This window comes from Podarcis vaucheri (assembly GCF_965113315.1).
Source record: "Podarcis vaucheri genome assembly, chromosome: 1".
Classification (NCBI taxonomy): domain Eukaryota; kingdom Metazoa; phylum Chordata; class Lepidosauria; order Squamata; family Lacertidae; genus Podarcis; species Podarcis vaucheri.
Genome location: NC_138759.1, coordinates 123,858,527 through 123,880,586, shown reverse-complemented (window position 1 = coordinate 123,880,586; position 22,060 = coordinate 123,858,527). Strand labels below are relative to the sequence as shown.

Genomic DNA, 22,060 nt, shown 5'->3' with positions numbered 1-22,060 from the left:
CCCCGGGCTGCTGCACGCTGATGCTGGAGGAGGAGGAGGAGGCTTCGCCGGCTGCCGGAGCACCGCCTCGTCCGCCCGTCTCTCGGGGGACCCGCCGGGGAGGAGAAGGCAGGATCCAGGCGCGCCAGGTGCAGCCCAGCAGCGCTCCGCCTTCGCCGCGCCGCGCCTCTTCCTTGCGCAGCTTTTCCTCCTCCTGCCGCTCTTCCTTACCTTCCTCTAGTCTAGAGTCTAGCTGCTCCTTCTTCTTCTTCTTCGCCTTTTCCGGGTGTTTATAATATTTTTCATCCATCCAATTTCATGCACAAGGCCTTTTTCCGCCAATTTTTTTAATTAGTTTTCACAATATTATAAACCAACAAACACACAAGACAAACAAACATAAATCATAGCCTTATTGAAAATTCCAGTTATTAACTTTGTTAAGTGACTTCCTCGCTTCCCCTTGGTTGAATTTCATTGCATGTCCTTTTAACGGTTTTCCAAATCCAAATTCTTATGAAATTTAACTTAAACATGCACAAGGCCTTCTTTGAAGGTATCACATCTCCACACTGGTTTATAAAGCTTTGCTTGTTGTCATGATTGACAACATAGTCCGACTCAGCGAGTGACCCACGGGAGCTGATGGGTGTTTGCAGGCCTTCAGATATGTAAAAAAAGTATGCTTTCTTTCTAAAGGTATTGTGGAATACTGAACTTTTAAAAAAAAACAAAAACCAGTATTTTATTAACATCTTTATTGAAAGTTCAAAAAGTACATAATGCACTAAGCATGGTGAGATGTAAATGAAAGGAAAAGAGAAACAGAAACAGTTTTTTAAAACTGTTTTACAACTGTATTTTTACAAAAAGATATAAACTTAGAGGTTTGTGGAATTGCAAAGGCTGCAAGGCCTCAAAAAGACAATAAAGTGAGTTTTTCTGTGGAATTCATTCCATAACTGGGGGGGCCACCACTAAGGAGGAACTCCACTGGCAACATTTCTCAAATACATTAGCCCCTCCCCATGGAAGGTCTTAATGTGTGGAAACAGATGGTTCTTTGAGTATCCTAACCTGATCTAAACCATGAGTAGAATCATAGAATTGTAGAGTTGGAAGGGTTCCCAGGGGTCATCTAGTCCAACCCCCTGCAATGCAAGAATCTCAACACATGGTAATTTAAATGTTTCTTTTCTTTTTTTTTTAGTACTTCGCATTGGACCGAGAAAAGGACTGGGAGCTGTTGGCATAGTACAGAGGTAACATGTTCCAAACACAGAGCCCCTCAGTTAATCTAACAGTTGTGTTCCGTAGTAAATGAAGTTTCTGAACTGTTTTCAAAGGCAGCCCCGCAACAGTGCACTACAGTAGTCTAATTTGGAGGTCGCCAAGCCCAGATAGCTAACCTCAGGCTACGTTTGTCCAAGTGGGGATGCAGCTAAGGCCCAAAGTAAACATTTATTTGATTAGGCAGCATACAGAAATTTTTCTGACTTAATTACAGGCAGAGGGGGGAATCCTTATCAGGAAGGCAGTGCGAGGGAAGAAGGGGGGGCAATCGTTTCCCTTCCCACCTTGCATGGGTAGAAGTTGGCAGGATGAGATACCCCATCAGAGCCGGACTTCCGGGGTGGCGCCACCGGCAATAAGAATCAGACTCGGAAAGATGAAGTTTCGACTGGACTGGAAATGGGGGGTTGGATTGACCCCCCTGAACAGGGACATATGGACTTTCCGAGTGTGGTAGTGGATTGTGAGAGGCTTGGAGATATGGGGATCCCAAAGTTTGGAGGGACTTTGAAACATGCATTTAAGTACTACATGGAGCTCAGTTTGGACTGTGGAAAAGGGACCTTTTGGTTGGAAGGAGGTAAAAGCATTATTAAATTGGAGACCACACGTGTGAAAAGAAAACATGAAGAAAAACAGTGGAAGGGACATGGAAGGGATTTAAGAGCCTCAGATATAGGATCACCAGGTTAATGTGCCAGCTTAATTTGATAAATGGACTGACAAACCCAGGACCTGGGGGAAGGGACGTTGAATGAAGACTTTTATCTTTTGTTATTAGGACAATTTTATATAATTGATGAATATTAGAAGGATGCATGAAATGAAATTGCTTGGCTCTGGTATAAAAGTTTAAGGGATTAGGAAAGAATATAACGGTTAAGAGAAGTTATCAAAAATAAAATTTAGGTTAAGGTTTTTTATAAGACAATGAGGAGGATAGAGTAAGGTAATGTAATGAAAGATTAGAATAGGGCAAAAACTTGATGGTAAGGATTTGCTGAACTAACAAATTGAACTGGAATACAAAAAAAGGGAGGGATGAGGAGGTCTGGGGAAATAAGTGTATGAAGATATGTTACGAAAATTAATGTGTTTTTAACTGTTTCTATTTTCTATGTTTTTTTCTTTTTGTTCTTTTTTCATTTGTTTTGTTATAATTTGGAAACTTTAATAAAATATCATTAAAACAAAAAAAGAGATACCCCATCAGAGCCAAGGGACACTTTCCCTTGAAGCTTCCAAGCTGCACACGGTGTGTGTGATCACGTTGGAGAGGTAATGACAGTTGGCTGATAATTAGAAGCACAAGGTGCCCGAATGGTATCATTAAGTGAGGTAAAAACCCAGGCACATAGCTTCCAGGTTCTGTTTACTGAATGCTTGCTTTCAAGGCTTCTGGTAACAAAAAAATGAATCAAGTCACACCTGCTCCCAAGCTGCAGATCTATTCTATGTAGTCCTGTGTAGCGGAGAATGAACACCACGTGCTTGGACAGACGAACCACCCACCCAGAATATATCAGTCTTTATTGGATACAGCTTCAAATTGCTGGGCTCTCATCCAGACTACAGCCTGTCCATTTCCCTGTGGCTGGAATGATGAAAGCAGGTGGCATGGAGGAATGTTTGGGTCCCCAATTTTATTCCTATTATTATTATTATTATTATTATTATTATTATTATTATTACTACTACTACTACTACTATTATTACTATTTCCTCCACTTTTGAGCCATTTTAGGGGACTGATGCTCACAACCATAGGGTTTCTGTATTTTTTTAATAATAATTTGTATTAAATTTTCTGTTTCACAATTTAGAAAATTCATTTAAACAACCTTAAAATATCAATGACTTCCCTTCTTCCCTTTCCATGGTTCATTTTGCATGGCATAAATCCCTGCATATTTTACATAAATTAAACCATTCAGTATTCCATTATTACTTCCATCAAAACTTATTTACACTGTTGAATTTATCTTAATGCTGCCAACGTTTTCGAGTGTACACAATTCCCCCCCCCCATATATTCAATAAACATTTTCCAGTCTTCTTTAAACGTATGTTCTTCTTGTTCTCTTATTCTATAAATTAGATCCACAAGCTGCTGTGGTCTAAACCGCTGAGCCTCATGGGCTTGCTGATCGGAAGGTCGTCGGCTCGAATCCCCGCAATGGGGTGAGCTCCTGTTGCTCTGTCCCAGCTCCTGCCAACCTAGCAGTTTGAAAGTACACCAGTGCAAGTAGAAAAATAGGTACTGCTCTGGTGGGAAAGTGAATGGCGTTTCCGTGCGCTCTGGTTTCTGTCATGGTGTCCCGTTGCGCCAGAAGCAGTTTAGTCCTGCTGGCCACATGACCCGGAAAGCTGTCTGCGGAGAAACACCAGCTCTCTCAGCCTGAAAGCGAGATGAGCACTGCACCCCATAGTCGCCTTTGACTGGACTTAACTGTCCAGGGGTCCTTTACCTTTTACCTATTCCATCAGTTTAAGTTCCCATTCTTCTTTGGTCGGAACTTCACTCGTTTTCCATTTTTGGGCTAACAAATCAGGGCCGCCGTAGTGGCATACATAAATAACCTTTTTTGACACCTGGGAATTTCCATCTGAATTATCCCCAACAAAAAGGACTCTGGTTTGGTTTTTTTTGAAAGGTGCTTTTAAACATTCTTTTTCAATTTGTTATAAATAACCATAGAGTTGCTCCTCTCCCTGCATTTTCCTCTGCTCCTCGTTCAATACTAATAAAAAGTGTTTTTTCAATCTCATTTGTTCTCACTTCAGTGAACACACTCCCATTTACTACCATATTCCTATATTTGGGTAGAGGCATGTGCACAACGGTGACCGCAATCCATATCTATCTTGTTGTTTCTTAGGAGGAAATACTAATTTTTTCTGCATTTCCCCCGAAACCAGCTTTGATCCGAATTGAGAAAATGATAGACCCACCTGCATTTTAAGACAGTAATGTGTAAAACATTCTTATTCGATTAATCACATTGCTTCTCACAAGTCCTCCTGTGGATAACATTTTTTTCAAAGCGATGCTACAAAAATAATGTTTTTTTTTTGTTTCCTTTTTACAGTGCTTCAAGGCTGTTATGTACTGAGTTGAATAGGATCCAAACTGAAGCAGTCTGATTGGTCCTAGAACAATGCAGCAGTATGATTGGTTGGCAGGAACCACCATCAGGCTCCAGATATAAGTGAATCCACAACCTGATTGGCTTACAGTAGAATTCCAGAATTAGCCAATCATGTGCAGCCCATTGTGTAAATAATGTATATAAAGCAGATACTTTGAGGGGACTTTCATTCATTCCTCCTCACCACTATGAGCTGAATAAAGAGCATGAAATCACTTTGCGACTCTGAGTATAAATCAAAGGCTATTGCTGTTTTTGGGTGGGATTCAGCCACACACTGGCAAATTCAAGTTGCACAATTAAAACCTATTTGGAGCTCTTGCACAACAACAACAACTCCCAACCCAATCACCCCAGACTTTTGCAATAATGAAAGTGACAGGAAAATGCACTGGAACGTGTGAAATAACAATTGCTTAATGCCATGTTTATCTGTTTATCTACTTGCACTGGTGTGCTTTCGAACTGCTAGGTTGGCAGGAGCTGGGGCAGAGCCATGGGAGCTCACTCTGTCGCACGGATTCAAACAACCGACCTTATGATTGGCAAGCCCAAGAGACTCAGGAGTTTAGACCACAGTGCCACCCATGTCTCAGGAGTAGGCATGTGTACTGTACACATGCACACCGGAAGATAAAACACCTCATAACTTGCTTTTTCTCCCATTGTAATCTCAGCGCATGGGCACTCAGACACCATCTTCTCAGTCCATCAGTGGAAGTAGTTGCAAAACGTCATAGCACAATAAACAGAGGAGTACCAGTTGGTCCTTAAAGATATGACTAGACTCGCTCTCTTTGCTGCTACAGACTAGCTCTTCTGGAATTTGTCTCTGAGGAAGGGCAGAGTTGGTTCTATTTGTGTAGCAAGGCAGAGACATCCACCCTTACTAAATAAACGTTGGGAGCGGCTTGGTTGCCAAGGAAGGGTGGTTGCTGGTTCCTTGCCTAGGATGTTGGGTGGTGCTGTGAGAAGCAGAAAATAAGCTTTGTTTTCCTGGATAGGAAGTGGCTTTGTAATACTGGGTGGTACATCAAATGAAAGCTGTGCTACACAACTGTAGGTTGTGCTCACACAGCAGTAGCTACCAAGGGTGGTGCTCACATAGAAGCCCATATGTCCCGTGAGACGGACTATACAATTGCTAATTCCTCCACCGGAACCTGAAATATATCTATCTATCTATCTAGTAGTCAAGATGATGGCATTCTGTAAATCTTCAAATGCTTCAAATGTTAATGAAATATGAAGGCCAGTTGTTATTTTTTTTTAAATAAAGAACTGGGTTGTACCAAACTCAGACGATTAAACGCCACATAAAGGGTATCGCTTTGCCCATTGTAAATGTTATGTATTCAGTGGTTTGTGTTTGCCTGAGCTTGAGTCTGGACTAAGGATTCTGAGCTCCTGTGTTCCAATTTGATACATGATGTCCAATCACAGAACGTTTCAGGATTTGGGCCTCTGCTATTGGCCCTTGAACTCTGAGTTGTGATTTGCAGCTTGGAAGTTTAGACAGCCAGTCATGTTGGGAGTGGGAGTGGCCCGGGCTTTCGGGAATGTATATAAGCAGTTGCTTTGCCCCTGTTTCCCAGTTATGTAGTTCAGTAAAGGTTCTTGCTGTTATCACTATGTCTTGCCTCATGGGAACCCACCTACACTTCAGTAAACATATTTTTATCATACAGAAAGGTGACTTACTGCGTAGACGTCATACATTTAAAGCACATTGCTTCCTCCAAAGAGCCATGGGAACTGCAATTTACAGAGCTATACAGAGCTAAAGAATTCGACACCACTCTTAAAATACAGTTCCCATTATTTGGGGGTGGGAGGGTGTGGTTTGAATGTGCTTTAAATGTATGGTGTGTGTAAACAGGAAGAATTCTACTCCTGGCTTTTCTCACTGCAGTCCCTCTTTTCCTGTTTCTCTTTAGTTTCTCTTACCAGCTCATGGAGCTACTGCGTATTTCCATGCAAGAGAGGCTCTGGAGGAAGGCTGTGGGAAGGTGGCCAGGGGTCAGAGCTGGTGTGTGTTGGCAGAACTGTGTAGGAGAGTGCTCTCTACTTCATTTAGCTCAGATCAGTCCTGTTCATTATTCATGCCATTGGCATTAAATTAGCAGGTGGCCCTGTGATCTAAACCACTGAGCCTCTTGGGCTTGCCAATCAGAAGGTCGGTGGTTTGAATCCCCGTGACGCAGTGAGCTCCTGTTGCTCTGTCCCAGCTCCTGCCAACCTAGCAGTTCGAAAGCACACCAGTGCAAGTAGATAAATAGGTACCGCTCCATCACGGTGTCCCGTTGCACCAGAAGTGGTTTCGTCATGCCGGCCACATGACTGGGAAAGCTGTCTGTGGACAAATGCCAGCTCCCTCAGCATGAAAGCAAGATGAGCGCTGCAACCCCATAATCGCCTTTGACTGGACTCAACCATTATATGAACAACAACAACCTTCTTTGGGTAGATTTTCTTTCTTCTGAAAATGGCCACTTGATGTGGAAATCTGTGGTGTAGAAAGAGGGCGTTTAACCCTTTCCACATCAAAATCCCCCCTTAAGCTGCTATGATTAACCCAGCCGTTGCTTCCTCCAAATGATCCATGGAGTTGTAGTTTGGTGCCAGTGTTTAGTTCTCTCTGGCTCAGCTTCCAAGAACTACTGTTCTCCCCAAAAAGCTATTGTGGGCATGGGGCTAAATTAAGCAGCAGCTTCAGGGGAGCTATTTCAGCAGGGAAAGGGTTAAAGAGCTGCAACCCACCCCCCAGTCCTCCAACTTGTCCTCTGCTATAGCAGGTTACTTTTTTTGCAAAGCCACAAAATCTGTCACAGATCGCTAAGGCTGCATATCGTTTGGTCCTTAGAGAAGTCTGAAATTCAGGTTGGATTCCTGTATGAGACAGCTGCATCTTCCTGCATTGCAGGGTTTTGGACTACATGGTCTTCAAGGTCCCTTCCACTTCTACAATTCTATATGATATACAGTGGTGCCTCGAAAGACGAAAAGAATCCGTTCTGTGATTCTCTTCGTCTAGCGGTTTTTTCGTCTTGTGAAGCAAGCCCATTGACGGATTAGCGCTATTAGCGGCTTTTAGCGGCTTATCGGCTTATCGGATCAGCTGATAAGCGGCTTAGCGGCTTAGAAAAAGGGGGGAGGGGGAAAAACCCGCAGGAACTCGCAAGACATTTTCGTTTTGCGAAGCAAGCCCATAGGAGATGCGTTTTGTGAAGCACCTCCAAAATGGAAAACTCTTTCGTCTAGCAAGTTGTCCGTCTTGCGAGGCATTCGTCTTGCGGGGCACCACTGTAGATACGGCTTCAGAATGCAAGCTTTCTGGTGTCAAAAGCAGAAAATGCCTTTTGAAATATTAATTCAGTCTTATTGATTAAATCTTTAATGGATGTTCCGGTTTATAATCATAGAAGCAAGCAGAGTTGCCACGAACCTCGAATTATGACATCAATGAATGACTCACAGTGCAATCCAGCGCTTGGATCCTCAATATATTTTCAAGGAAAACGCATTGTAAAGGAGACATTGTGACAAACGGAATTCTGCAAGCAAACAGGACTCAAACAACAAATTATTTTGAAACCCAGATTAAGGAGGAGTATTTTGAGGGCACATGGGTTATTACTAACATTAAATCAGAAATAACATAAATTTATGGGGCAGTGTAATAAGGACGATTCTGGCACAATATTTGGAAAACTGGATTCCCGCCTTCATTTGTTTCATATTCCAAAAAAAAGATGAATATAAAGGAATGTAAAGATTGAATTTAATCCCATAGAGAATAAAAACAGATGAATTGCTGGAAAGCTGTTAAAAGGCCCAGCAGCGCAGCAGAGAAAAGGTTGGCAACCCTGTTTTTAAGTTGGGGCTTCCTTTTAGGGCACCTGTTTCCCAACCATTTCAGCAATTGTGCTAATCCTAGATACCATCAGAAAAGATCCTATTTCCAGAATACAATGCAACTTTATAACCTGCCTAGCTAGTTACTGAAATGAAAACACTCCAAACAGACAAAACGTAAACAAGGCAGAAACAGGCTATTTTTGGTTAAGCGTGTTTTTCCCCCTGACCTAACTTTTTAAATTAGGTTGCTGAATTATAGCTAGAAGGTGGGCTCCTGTTCCTTTGTTCCTACAAAAACACATTTGACTCTCACTGGGAAACAAACAGGACTACGTCCTTTGACATACATAATTTCAGTGCCTATACAGTCGTACCTTGGATGACAAATGCCTTGCTACTCAAATGTTTTGGCTCCCGAATGCCGCAAAACCGGAAGTGAGTCTTCTGGTTTGCAAACCTTCTTTGGAAACGTCTGACGCTGCTTCCGCAGCTTCCGATTGGTTGCAGGAGCTTCCTGCAGCCAATCGGAAGCCGCGCCTTGGTTTCCAAATGTTTTGGAAGTCAAACGGACTTCTAGAATGGTTTCCATTCGACTTCTGGGGTACCGCTGTATATTGTAAACCACCCCAATCTCTGAGCGCTGTGAGATTCCAGGGATCCTGGACCCTTACCCAGGGTTTGTGTTTGGAAATGAGGCACAGCAGAGACTGTGGTGTCTTTATGATGTATGGTTTATTTACACATATACACAACCTAAGCCTACGGTGGAGGGGTTCACAGCATTAACATCCCAAAAGGGTCTTGTTTCTCCCATAGCCGCAGCCTTGGATTCAGACAGAAATCAAACATTGTGTTCTTCCTCTCCAGCTTTCAGCCTGTAGCTCTTCCTCTAGGTCCCATTACAACCAACTCTCAATTTTGGCTTTGTCCTATCTAAGAGAGGGAGGAAGAGTCCCACCCATTCACAATCTGGTATAGAGTCCCCTTCCTCATAATGTTGTTTGAGGATTTGCAGCGAAATTTTCCACACCACTGGCAGATTTTATTTCCTTTGGCCTCATTTTGTTGTTTCTCTGTTCACACCAGTAGGCAGATTAGGATGGGGTGCAACCATAGTTCAGTGAATCCGCCCCACACAACTACTATATTTTTTGCTCTATAAGACTCACTTTTTCCCTCATAAAAGGTAAGGGGAAATGTGTGTGTGTCTTATGGAGCGAATGCAGGCTGCGCAGCTATCCCAGAAGCCAGAACAGCAAGAGGGGATCACTGCTTTCACTGCGCAGCAATCCCTCTTGTTGTTCTGGCTTCTGAGATTCAGAATATTTTTTTTCTTGTTTTCCTCTTCCAAAAACTAGGTGCGTCTTGTGGTCTGGTGCATCTTATAGAGCGAAAAATATGGTAGTTCTGTTTGCTGAGCATGCACATTGCTGAGCGTTCCATTTACTTTCCCTCACGTCTTCTGCTTTTCTTCCATTAAATAAAAAAAAAAAAAATAGCTGCCCACCTAGACCCCCGTAGCCAATTTCCCTTCCTGCTTTCCAACTGAACTCCCTTCCTAATCACATTTGGCCTTGCAAATTGTACAAGGAAGACGTCCTCTAACTTTGCCCCCGTAACATAGGGTTGCCATATTTCAAAAAGTGAAAATCTAGACACAAAAGTTGTTGAGCTCTTTTTGCAAATACTCAAAAAAAAATATGGAAGTTTTTGACCTATTTTTAAGGAAATTCGCCAAAAAATCAACACTTCCAACCGGTTGCCATACATCTTGAGTTTTCCTGGACATTTTTCATGATTTCCAGAAATTCCACCCGGATGAATCCCAGATATGTCCAGGAAAACTTGGATGTATAGCAGCCCTACCAGTGGCAACTGGTAGAGGGATTTATGGAAGGGCTACCTACAGGAGAAGTGAGAAGGTAGAGACGCTTTGTAATAAAGAATCAGTATTTGCCAGACTTCATTTCAGCATGTAAGGCTATGCTGTCTTTTCCATATAGAGCTTACCTGCAATATTGTTCTGTGCAACATTAATTTGCTGTAACATGCAAGTGACTCTTAACGTAAAAGCCACGACAGTGAAATATTGCTGTTGTTCTATGCTGAGTCTATACCTAGGCAATAGATTTTACAGTGGTACCTTGGTACACAAACAACTTGGAACCCAAACTCTACAAACCCAGAAGTGTATGTTCCGGTTTGCAAACTTTATTTGGAAGCTGAACATGCTCCATTTTGAGTGTTACGCTTATGATTTGAGTGTTACGCTGACAATTTGAGTGTTACATTTACGTCTGTCTGTTTTTGCTATTTATTTTGCGTTTTTGTTTTTGCGGCTCTTTTTGTTTTGTGACTGTGTGGAACCCAGTTCAGCTACTGCTTGATTGATTGTGCGACTGCAGTACATTGTTTATTGCTTTCATTTTATGGACCAATGGTCTCGTTAGATAGTAAAGTTCATATTAAATTGCTGTTAAATTGTTTTTAAAAGGCTGGAACGGATTAATCCATTTTGCATTACTTTCTATGGGAAAGTGCGCCTTGGTTTTGGAACGCTTCGGTTTTGGAACGGACTTCCGGAACGGATTAAGTTTGAGAACCAAGGTACCACTGTATTTTCGTTTGGGTTGCGCCCATTGATTTAGAAAAGTAGCATTGCTTCCTGGAAATATCAGACATTTTCCTGCATGCCATGTGCTGAGAAGGTAACAAACCCTGCTCTGTGCACTGCATATTATTACTAACTTCTGCCCTTAGAGAGTGCATCCATATTCTACTTTAACTAAAAGGGCATAGGGTGGAATTGCATCCTTTGTATTTCTACGGAGGATTTGCTCCACAGGCCTGCATAAGTCACCTGCCTCTGGGCTTTTGTTTTTGTCTGTGAAATGGGGATGGGAAAAGACTCATCACAATGTGGTCGACTGTACTGGAAGCCTAATCCATTATTGGCTTTAGCTACCGCTTGCATTGGAAAAACAAAAGGGAACCTCTCCTTAAATGGGGATGCAGATCAATTTACACATAGCCCGTTGGTGCTAGAAATTATCATTAGGGACAGATGTTTATTTTGAATGCAGGAACGTATTGTAGGAGATCACAGTCAGTGTTACCTGTTAATTAATCACTAATCCTAGGCCAGGGGTGCCCAAACTTTTTTCAAAGAGTGTTCGTTTGTAGGTTTGTAGAGATGAATAAAGACAGACAACAAGATATTTTCTTTCAGAGAGCTTGCGTGTGTGCCAGATGAAGGTGAGAGAGAGAGAGAGATCTTTTTTTTCTCTCCGGCCCACAGCATCTCCTTTTATTCAGAGTTACAAAAGCATGGCCACGAATGTGCTAGTGGCTGATTGGCTTAACACAAGACAAAGAAACTGAAATCTTATTGGCTCATTTGTATGTAAGGCGGGCTTACATCGTTCCATAGATCTTTGGCACATGAAAGCCAGAATGTTAGAGCTGTATTTAGACAGGCATATAAGCTCTTAATCCACCTATGACTAAGATTGATAATGTTATAACGAAGGTGTTTACTAATGTTTAGATTGTTATATAAACTCACACAATTAATTATACATTGAGGATTAACACATCATTGTGATTTACACATCATTGTGAACTAAAGGTGAACTAGAAGAGAAAAAAGTGTGGTATGCAAAGAATGATATACAAAAGGATCTGTGCCAGGCACAGACTTGTAGCTCTGTGTATGCAAGAGAGAGGAAGCGTGATTGATTATAAACAGGTCTTATAGTCTGTTTTAGAAGCAAAGGAGCTAGAAAGAATTCCCAAAATGCAGGGGGGAAAATAACCCGTGTTTTACTACACTGGGACATAGAAATAACATGTCTACATCTCCTCCTTTTTTTTCTTCTTTGCGAGGTAAGGCAACTAGGTGAATAAAGCAACAATACTTCCGGATTAGTGGTTTGCCATCAAATGCCGGAAATAAAACTGCTAGGGTGGATGGGGCAAAAGTACTTCAAGATTAGTGGTGTGCCAACGAATCTCAAAATAATCTTACCCACATCTCCCCTTTTGTTTTTGTTTTTTCTTACTGGTGGCGTTGCCATTTCGCATAATAGGCTGCAAGGAGCGCGCTAGGTGGTGGTGGAGGAGAGAGAAGGCGAGAAAAAAGATTTGTAAGGCTAGGAATGCATTGGAGAAGGCAACAAAACAAAATTAATATACATACAATAACAATGGTATAATAAAAGACATCGCGTAGCCATTTGAGATTAGGTAGCCACGCCGTCGACCACAAGGAAAAGGAATCCCAGAGTCCTGAAAATCCGATATCCTTTTTAATGTGGTGAGTGAGATTTTGTAAATGAGAAATTTGCCTTTGAACGGCCTTAGAATTATCAGTGATGTTAAAACAGCACATCTCCTCGAATTGTTCACAACCATAATGATGAATCATGAGTAGATAGTCCAAAGCAGCTCTCGACTTTAATAAACCATTGTGAAGTTCAGCTTGCTCTGTGTTGAGAAGATGGAGCGCCTGAGACGTAATATTCAGGGATTTTGCTGCAGAGCAAGCTAAAGAATTAATATTTGCGCTATTACGTACAGCCAAACCTGGAACACCTAAGAGAGAAACAGCTAAAGAGATGTATTCAGACCTGCTAGGGAGAGAGACAAGATCATCACAGTCCTCAGACAGTTCAACACTGCGCTGATATCTAGAGTAAGAGAAATGATGTTTCTCAGGCAATATGATAGACAGACGGCTTAAGCAGCAAGGTGTACCGTGGCTAATGTTCGCTGGAATGTAATTGAATGTGTAACCTGGGCAGGACCAAAACCAGCCTGCTGGTAGTTCTGTGTACTTATATACATAAGAAATGTTTACATAATCAGAGCAATTGAAGTTATTTTTGCCCATTTTTATGCAATTTGTCTTTGTACAATTTACCATACGGGCGCAGCTGACGTTATAAGAAGCCACATATGGTGTTGTCAAGTCAATTGCTAACGGTGGGCGTTTGCGCACTTGGTCACCCCAGACAGAATAAGCAGTGTAACCAAGGGTGCGAAGAGAACTATTTATGGGTAAGGATGAGAAAAACCAAGTATCATTTTGTATGTCATGAGGATTATGGCAAACAGGAATGAGACAAGAGCCAAGGATATCACCAATGGCTACTTGCTGAGTAAGGCAAAATGCTGAGACATTGAGCGTTCTTGCAAACGATTCCCATACATTTAACGATGTGGAATCACCAATAGGGAGAGCTGAAGTAGAGAGAGGCAAAATTAAAATACTGAAAATGAGAATTATCATGGAATTCATATTAAGACAAGCAATGAGGGATAGAAGCTGATTAGTAGGGCTTGCTTCCAGCTGCTGTTCTCTCCTATACTGTTCAGCTTGAAGAGAGAGCGATTTTATTTGGCCCCACGTCACTGGGGGATTGCGATGTCCCCGCTTACGAATCCTGGGGGGGCTGGACGTCACATCGCTGGTGATCTGGAGTTGGTGGTTGAATTGAGGCAGTGGATCTAGAAGAGCCTGTCGCCATGCCATGGTGCAGCCGAATACAACGTGCAGGAACCCACCGAGCACCCTGTGGAGTAGAAACTGCAGCGTAACCCTTACCCCATGTAATCAATTTCACTGGTTCACTCCACTCATTGGAGGGTAGAATTTTATAGCGCACCAGTGGAGCTGGAAGAATTTCCTTTTGCTGGAAATGCTTTTGAAGACGTGTGTAAGAGTGATGATCCTGTATGGAGATATTCAAATGATTAAGAGTGAAAAGCACACTAGACAACCAACTTTCCTTTTCTGAAAGTGAGTTTGGAATGCCTGCTTTCTTTTCCTGCCTGATCAGTGCAGTTTTCAGGGTACGATGAGAGCGTTCAACTATAGCTTGGCCTTGAGAATTATAAGGGATGCCAAACAGATGATGAATATCCCAAGTTTCACAAAATTTAGCAAAGCCTTTTGCACAATATGCTGGGGCATTGTCAGTCTTTATAGAATGAGGCTTGCCCATAACTGACATTGCACGAACAAGATGATTGCAAACATGCTTAACTTGCTCACCTTTTTGAGGCGTGGCCCAAAGGTAGCCAGAGTATGTGTCGACAGAGACATGCAGAAACTTCCAGGGTGAAAAAGGGGCAAAATGAGTTACATCCATTTGCCACAACTGATTTGCTTCCAGTCCACGGGGATTAACCCCAGGGCTGGGATGGCCAATCTGATTGCTGCACTGGGGACACTGCTGAATTATAGCTCTTGCCGCTTCCAATGAAATTTGAAATTGGCGGCTAAGGGCTTTTGCATTCTGATGATGAAAGGCATGACTTTCAATAGGAGAGACAGGCAATATTTTTAGCAAGGAATCTGCTTTTGCATTTCCATCTGATATGAAACCTGGAAAAGGTTGGTGAGAGCGAATGTGCACTACAAAAAGTGAGTGAGAGCGAGCAGAAAGAAGCATTTGTAAAGATAGGAAAAGACTCAACAAGTTATCATCCAATAAAGGACTTACATAACTGCCTTGCATTCTACATATAACGTTTGAAACATATAAGCTGTCAACAATCAAGTTAATTGGTTGTGAAGAAAAATGATGCAGAGCTTTTACAGCAGCTGCAAGTTCAGAACGCTGAGCAGATTTTTGTGGGAGAGTGTACAGGCTATGCCACTCCTCATTCTGTTGCCAAGCAACAACTCCCCTAGAAGGAGCCCCGTCAGTGAAAACAGTCAGGGCATTCAAAGGAACAGGGGACAAAATAGAAGAAAAAGACATAGGAAATTGCTTGCTCATTTGCAGGCGAGTATCAGCTGGAATATGACAATCCACGTGACCCACAAAATCAGCTAAAGCACACTGCAAATCCATGCTAGTGGAGAGAGCAGTTTCACATTGTTCTAAAGGCATAGGCACAATGATCTGATTACAGTCAATACCAAAAAGATGCTTACAACGCCGTCGTCCCTTGCAAATGAGCTGAGCAAGGAGATCCACTAAAGGGTTTATTATGTTCCTTGGTGCATGATGTAAATAAAGCCATTCTAGTATGTGAATTTTAGATGGACCCATCTGTATAATTGCAGCAAAAGGTTGTACAGAATCTGTCATTATGACTACATCAGGCATAACATTAGGGATTGCTCTATCAACCCATTGAGTACGCATGATTCCTTTCAACTGTGCAACAGTGTTCAGTTGATCAGAGGTCAAGGTGATTTGCTCACCAGGAGACCGATGGCCTTTTAAAGCTGAGAACAATGGCTTTAGCACTTCAAGAGGGATTTTAAAATAAGGCCTTATCCAGTTAATATTTCCCAGCAATTGTTGCAGTTGTACATATTTCATTGTTTTTGAAATATGAAGTTCAGGGATTATTGGAATAGAATAGCTAGCTATCATTTTATGTCCTAGATACTGAAAGGGGGGGGGGAATTCCTGGACTTTCTCTGGAGCAATTTTTAAGCCATACATAGACAAACAGGTTATTAAATCATGTTTCCAATTAGGGGGAAGGACTGGAGAATAGAAAACAAGATCGTCCGTATAATGACATATCTGAAGATGTGGATACTTAAGACGGAAGGATTGAAGTGCCTTATCCACAAAATATTGACACATAGTGGGAGAATTTATCATTCCTTGTGGCAGAACCTTCCAGTGATATCTCTCAGATGGTCTACAATTATTTAATTCTGGAATTGTAAAAGCAAAAAATTTGCGATCCTTTTCATGCAGGGGAATAGAGAAAAAACAATCCTGCAGATCTACTATAGCCAATTGATATGAATGTGGAATCATATTTGGATTAGGCATACCACATTGCAAAGGCCCCATGGGTTCAATAATACTATTTATGGACCTCAGATCGTGCAAAAATCTATATTTTCCATTTTTCTTCTTAATTACGAAAACTGGGCTATTGAAAGGGCTGACAGAAGGTTCTATATGGTCAGCTAATAATTGCTGATCGACCAATTGTCTCAAAGCAATCAATTTCTCTGTAGTAAGAGGCCATTGCGGAATCCATATAGGATCAGTGGACTTCCAAGTAAGTGGAAGCACAAACTTACTCATTTTATTTGAATGGTTGCTTGTAATTGTTGCAACAAATCTCTTCCCCACAAATTAAGATGGATTTTGAGCACACAGGGCTGAATATATGCAATAACTTCAGAGCTATCAGGCAAAGAGACAGGCAGCCACTGTGCGCTTTTGTAAGAAGTCTGATTACCTCCCACGCCCCACACTTCAGGAGAAGTTTCAAGCTGCCAACTTGGTTCCCAAAAATTATTGGAAATAACCGAAACATCCGCACCAGTGTCTATCAGACCCTCTAATATTTTTCCATTAATTTTATACTTACGAAGGAGTTTCTCTCTTCCAATACGTTGGGTCACAGCTAGAAGCTGTGGGGAAAAAGATAAAGAGAGCCTGTGCAAATTAGTGTCAACAGCAGAAACAGCATCAGGTGGAGAAGGCAGCATCACCAATTGCGCCCAAGATTCTCCTTTTGTTAACTGCATGGGCATATGGCTCCAAAATTGAACCATGATTGTGCCCACATAGTCAGGAGGCAGGACACCTGGGATGACCTGAATGCCTTGTTTTGCAGCAGAAAATTTTGGTAAAATTAAACCTGTGACTTTAGAAGGAAGTGGGCCTGTCATTTGGCTGGCCATAATTACAATTTCACCAGGTAATGCAGTGTATTTGGTCTCTTGATTTATCAAATCAATAACAAATTCAGAAGGCACATTTTTAGAAACCTTTGCAGCAGCAGAAACTAAAGGCTGACAACTCTCTATTCTTGGGGGCCCGAGAGTTGGGGCCCTAAGGAGTTTCCCTGAGACCTACATTGATTTGCCCAATGATATCCTTTCCCACACTTTGGGCATTTTTTGGAAGGCCTGGTCGTGGTATTTGCAGTATTATCCTTACGTGCAGTTCCCCTTGGGGCTGTGCACTGTCTGGCAAAATGACCCGGACGCAGGCAGTTAAAACAATTTCCTGTTGGTTTCGCTGAAGCTTGGATTGCAGAAGCAAGCAATGACATTGTATGTGAATGCGTTCCAATTTCTGCACACGCCTGTATCATGTCTGCAAGACTAAATTTTGAGCGAGTTACAACAGACTGCAGTAGTTTTTTAGAATCAGAATTAGAATTCTCATAAGCCAATTTTTTCAGCAGCTCATCCTGAGCTGTCAAATTGTCAATTTCTCTAGTAATCGATTCTTTTAATCTATCTATAAATTGATGGTAAGGTTCTGTATTATGTTGTTTAACATTTACAAAGGAACTCTGGGGCTGTCCTGAAACAGGAATTTTACGGAATGCACGCTGCACACAAGTTGCTGTGCGTTGAAAGTGTGAAGGTGACAACACGGCTTGGGCAGCCAAGGTATCAAAAGGTGGAGCACCAAAAAGCTGGCTTGCTGTATGCATTGGATCAGCCAGAGCTATGGCAGCATGTTTAAATTCATTTTCAAAAACTAAAAATTGCGCTGCAGTTAGCATCATCCTCATTAGATCTTTCCAGTCACCCGGAATCATTGTATAAGAGGTGGATATGCCCTCTATGATACCCGTAACATAAGAAGATTTAAGACCTGAATCACTAATGGCTTTCCTTAGGTCCTTCATTACAGCATAAGGCAATTTCTCATGATATACCTGTAGCTGATTACCTCCAGGAGCATTTTGATAAGTGAGAGGAAAAATTAATGGCATTTCACCAGCCCAAGCAGCTGTTTCTTCCAATGAAAAAAGCCCATCTTGCTTAGCTTGTAAAAGCCCAGCACGGACGGCTCCATATTGTTTTGGCAAAGCAGCATGTTCAGAAGACAAAGAGGAAGGGACAAAGGCATGCTGATTTGCTTGTTTAGGCAGAGAAGGGGGGTGAGGGGGGATGGGGGGGAATTTGTAAACTGAGACGGTTCAGGAGCAATGGAAGGAGAGGAAAAAGGAGGGGGGTTTTGGCTGGGTGATGAAGGAGATAAAGGAGGCAAAATCAGAGGGTATGGTGGGGGAGGTGTTTCTGCAGTTGCCAGCAATGGAGAAATTGAAAGAGAGGCTTGTTCTAATTTCGCAATGGCCGTTGCGCATTTTTGCCATGTGAGTAGACAGCTGATTGGAGCGCATGGCTCGGAAAATAAAATTTTGCCGATCTTCTCCCATGTGCTAATTTGCAATGAGCCTTCTGCTTGATAAAAAGGACATTGATGATTTATTTCCTGTATTAGCTGTTCAATCTCTTTTAGAGAAATTTGAACTTTGTCTATTGTCTGTCTTACTAACGAAAGAAGTTCTTTCGCGTGAGCCATTTGCACCTTACTTAAATCCCCTCCCATACTAACGAATTAAGCGCTTTAGACTTTTCCCAGTCGGATTAGTATGAGGAATGCTTTTGGCTTTAAAGGGATCTCTATGGGGATCTGATTACTTACCTTTCTTCAGAATCACGTCGGGGTCACCAGATGTTCGTTTGTAGGTTTGTAGAGATGAATAAAGACAGACAACAAGATATTTTCTTTCAGAGAGCTTGCGTGTGTGCCAGATGAAGGTGAGAGAGAGAGAGAGATCTTTTTTTTCTCTCCGGCCCACAGCATCTCCTTTTATTCAGAGTTACAAAAGCATGGCCACGAATGTGCTAGTGGCTGATTGGCTTAACACAAGACAAAGAAACTGAAATCTTATTGGCTCATTTGTATGTAAGGCGGGCTTACATCGTTCCATAGATCTTTGGCACATGAAAGCCAGAATGTTAGAGCTGTATTTAGACAGGCATATAAGCTCTTAATCCACCTATGACTAAGATTGATAATGTTATAACGAAGGTGTTTACTAATGTTTAGATTGTTATATAAACTCACACAATTAATTATACATTGAGGATTAACACATCATTGTGATTTACACATCATTGTGAACTAAAGGTGAACTAGAAGAGAAAAAAGTGTGGTATGCAAAGAATGATATACAAAAGGATCTGTGCCAGGCACAGACTTGTAGCTCTGTGTATGCAAGAGAGAGGAAGCGTGATTGATTATAAACAGGTCTTATAGTCTGTTTTAGAAGCAAAGGAGCTAGAAAGAATTCCCAAAATGCAGGGGGGGAAATAACCCGTGTTTTACTACACTGGGACATAGAAATAACATGTCTACAAAAGAGGACCAGATTTGATGAAGTGAACATATATGAGGGCCAACCAAATGTATTGAGCTTTTTTTAGAATTGAAGTTGTTGAGCTTTTTTTTGGGGGGGGGGGAATTTTACTACCCCAGAAAATAAACTGCCATACAATTTTACCGCAAAGTTGTTAACCCAAAGTTGTTGAGGGTTGAAGTTTTACGCCAGGAGATAAACTGCCACAGGGGCCAGATTAAACTGACCAGCAGGCCAGATTACGCCCCAGAAACAGACTTTAGACATGCCAATCCTAGGCCATGCTTCTGTACTTTTTAACCACAGCCTTGCATGGAGAAATGTAGCGGGTAAAGATTTTCCGGGCATGAAAATAAAATTTGGGGCATGGAATTAGAAGGCACCCTACGGAAATTGGTGACCATGTTGAGTAATCAGCTTGCCTACAACGTCAGAGCATTTATTTAACAGATGATATATTTACAGGTAAGGGACAGTTTTATACCTGGAGATTCTAGAGTGGCCAGCTGCAAAGGAAAGCAGGCCTCCTGTACATGTAATCGTTATGTAACTAGAAGGTGGGATTTGTCAGTTTATTTGCAGCTTTTCATACTCCTACAATGGCTAAAATGTCGCTGACAATCTGTAAATCAGTGCCCAGTGCAGGCAGAGTGACCAGGGACAACAAAGAACACAATGTCTATACTCTTCATAGCTATGGAAAAGGGGGGAATTTCATCAGATTATCAGCATTTTATGACAGGGTTACTGTTCCTCCCTCCATTGGTTCCTGCAGGCGTGCCTCATGCAGACATTAGCAAGGCGTGGGGAACCCGCCATCATCCAGATTTTGTTGGACTACGACTCCCATCATCGCTGTCCATTGGCCACGTAGTCCCAACAACGTCCAGTAGGAGTTCCTCCATCCAAGCAACAGAGGAAGGTTATCTATTTGTTGTATTATCTACCACATTTATGTTAAGCTTACCAGATTTTTTTTCAAAGAACCCAGGGACACTTTAAAAAAAAGAGAGAGAGAGAATATATTTTTTAACAATTATTTTAAAAAATCAAGAAGTAATATCTTCTCTTCTGTGGTCTCCTCTGTCACATGGCCTTCCTCTGGGCCCCGGCCTGCTTTCTTGGGGGGCTAGCCGCTGTGGAGTAGGCTGGGGTCGAGCCTGGGCTCAGCCACATGTCCTTGCCCTCCTACCTCTCCTCCTGAGTGGCAGCAGCGGCGCTGCAAGGTCGGGGCTCTCCTCTTTTTTCTCCTTCCTCTTTCTCTCTCTTAGTTCTCCTTCTCCTCTCCTCCTTCTCCCTGCGTCGGCTATGGGGTTGTCCTGACCCCTGAGAGCCGCTGGGCAGTTGGCCGGGAGCTCTTGCGCCTGGCTCGATTTGGGTCGCAGGGGGGTGTCAACGGTTCCCCAGTTGACACGCCGGGCATCCCCGGTTTCCTCTTGGCAGTGGCGGCGGCAGCAGCAGTCTCAGCAGCCCGGAGCCAGCCTGGTAGCACAGTTTGCTCTGGCTGGCTTCAGGAGCTGCTCGCTGCTGTGGCACCCACAATTTTGCCTCACCAGAAGTCCCCATGTGATGTGTCTTGTGCCGTTGAACCAATCACACAACATTCATTCCCTACTAATAAATCTACAACACTTAAAATATAAATCTGGGGACATTAAATGAAATCCGGGGACAGATTTTGTCCGGGGACAGATTTGTAAACCCGGTGACTGTCCCCGGGAAACGGGGACATATGGTAACCATAATTTATGTGGCACTCCTTGTGGGACAGACCGTGCTTTTGCCTGCTATGCCTCAGCAATCTGGAAGAGTCGATCAAGAGCTGTCAGGACAATCTTGTTCAAAACACACACACACACAGATGGCAGGAGAACGTCCTGTGTGATTTATTTTATTTAGTAAATTTATATACCGCCCCTTCCTCCATAAATCTCAGGGCAGTTCACAACATAAAAACACAAAATATACAATAAAAACAGGAACAAAAGAAACCACAAACCAATAACACCCACTGCCTTCACACTTGCTTTCTGTAGCATGTATATGAGGCAATTATAAATGATTAGTACTAATTTTCCTATGAAATGTGTTTCTCAACAGTAAGGTGAATAAGGTTATTTTTTCCAAGGTGAAGTCTGTCTCCTAAGAGGCCATGGATTTGTTAATTCACTGTTTATCTAATGCAGACTAGTACACAAAAGACAGGACATACTATTTGGCAGGCATATTATTGGACAGTAAAGCCATATTTACTGGCAACATGCAGGTTACCTGCAGATTAAAGGGCTCACTAATTAAAACTACAAATGGGATAAAAGGTTGTTGCTAAATAAATAAGGTAAAAGGTAAAGCACCCCTGGACAGTTAAGTCCAGTCAAAGGCGACTATGGGGTGCAGCACTTATGTTACTTTTCAGGCTGAGGGAGCTGGCTTTTGTCCACAGACAGCTTTTCCGGACCATGTCGCCAGCATGACTAAACCGCTTCTGGCAGAAGGGGACACCGTGACGAGTGCCAAGCGCATGGAAACACTGTTTACCTTCCCGCCACAATGGTACCTGTTTATCTACTTGCACTGGCGTGCTTTCGAACTGCTAGGTTGGCAGGAGCTGGGACAGAACAACAGGA

At 42.4% G+C, this 22,060-nt stretch overlaps 2 long non-coding RNA genes across 2 annotated transcripts; one reads left to right on the top strand and one right to left on the bottom strand.

The window, feature by feature from the left end:
* Positions 1-22: 22 nt before the first annotated feature.
* LOC309525312 lies at positions 23-5,594 on the top strand. The gene is made up of 3 exons (XR_014216140.1): positions 23-128; positions 1,190-1,241; positions 5,099-5,594. It is a non-coding gene; the product is annotated as an uncharacterized lncRNA (long non-coding RNA).
* Positions 5,595-12,638: 7,044 nt separating this feature from the next.
* LOC309526883 lies at positions 12,639-18,755 on the bottom strand. The gene is made up of 3 exons (XR_014217009.1): positions 18,716-18,755; positions 16,631-16,677; positions 12,639-13,427 (listed from the first exon to the last, which is right to left on the bottom strand). It is a non-coding gene; the product is annotated as an uncharacterized lncRNA (long non-coding RNA).
* Between the last annotated feature and the right edge of the window lie 3,305 nt (positions 18,756-22,060).